This window comes from Cibotium barometz, chromosome 1 (assembly GCF_041138505.1).
Source record: "Cibotium barometz isolate CiBa-2024 chromosome 1, ASM4113850v1, whole genome shotgun sequence".
Taxonomy (NCBI): Eukaryota; Viridiplantae; Streptophyta; class Polypodiopsida; order Cyatheales; family Cibotiaceae; genus Cibotium; species Cibotium barometz.
In genome coordinates, this window is record NC_141046.1 from 11,549,278 (window position 1) to 11,550,699 (window position 1,422).

The window sequence follows — 1,422 nt, forward strand, 5'->3', positions numbered from 1 at the left end:
TTTGTATTGGAGGATGATAGATGGTCTTTGGTTTGCAATTTACTAAACAGGGTCTGAATGATGGTAAATTTGATAAAAAAGATGTAAATCTGTTTTTTTGTTAAATAAATATATATCTCTATTGGTCAAAAAAAATTGCATAAAGCATGTGTATTAGCAACGACTCATAAATTAGAAGATCAAATACACTTCATAAAAGAGGCGGTCGCGCCAGGTAGGGATCGAACCTACGACTTTCTGCTTAGGAAACAGACGCTCTATCCACTGAGCTACAGGCGCACATGCACACAAAGGGGTAAGAAAAAATCTATATAATTTTTAACTCAAAAAATCTTGTTAGCTTGCGCTGGGCAAATAATTGAACGACGAAAGTTAATGTTTTTTCTCATTCAATATTTAAAATGCATAACCATTATACGGATCGGACCTTCTGCGCTTTCTTTCGACCAGCAAAGCTGAGAAGGATTCCAAAACGGTGTTTTTTGGGCGTGAATGGTTGTGAGGGTCCTGACTGTTAATAGTTTTTAATTAGCCTTCGTGTGGTTTACTTTTGTTCCAAGGGTCTCTATCGCATATCAAATAACTATTGATCAACTAATCTTCAACATATTCGTGTGTTTTAACTTTTGATGTTATATTTTTCATGAGATTAACATCTTGTATTTGCTTCTTTTTTAAATTTAATTATTTCCTTTGGATACTCGATGCTCAAGACTTCCTCCTTGCACATTCTCTCTTTCACCTTTCTTACATATTTTATTATTGCACTTTTCACTCGCTTTACCTTTCACCTAGCATTTGCATTATTACCTAGGCTAACTTGGGACACACATTCAAAGAAATCTTGTTGACACTAGAAAAGTGGAAACATTCATCTTCATAGGTAGAGTAATGGGTTCCCATCTAGTCTCTTGTTTGTTGTGTCGCACCATTGTTGAGGCACGTTGTGAAGCTTGCATCGAGGAAGAGACAAATGTGTGTAGTGCTCTCAAAGGAGAAGCTTCACATGTGGCTTGATATCTCCCACATGCTATGTGGGAATAGCGAAAACGCCATATAAAGAGAAAGACAGCTGCTCATAATCCAATATTCGTGAGAGAGTGCTCTTTTGGGTAGCTAGGCGAGTTCTTGTGATGGGAAACAATGTAGCCCAACACTCGCATGCACCTATGCCTAAATTCTTCATGGTATTTGGGCTCTTGTGATGGGAAACAATGCAGCCCAACACTCACATGCACCTATGCCTAAATTCTTCATGGTATTTGAGCCGAGCATACCTATGCCTAAATTCTTCACGGTATTTGAGCCAAGCATCTCCATCAACCTTCTATAGAAGGGGGAATGTTGAGGCACGTTGTGAAGCTTAGGGAAGAGACAATCGTGTGTAGTCCTCTCAAAGGAGAGGCTTGATAGGTGGTTTGA

The 1,422-nt window shown here is 38.7% G+C and overlaps 1 non-coding gene across 1 annotated transcript; it reads right to left on the reverse strand.

Annotated features, from left to right (window-relative positions):
* Positions 1–206: 206 nt before the first annotated feature.
* Positions 207–279, reverse strand: TRNAR-CCU (transfer RNA arginine (anticodon CCU)). The gene has a single exon. It is a non-coding gene; the product is annotated as a tRNA-Arg (tRNA).
* Between the last annotated feature and the right edge of the window lie 1,143 nt (positions 280–1,422).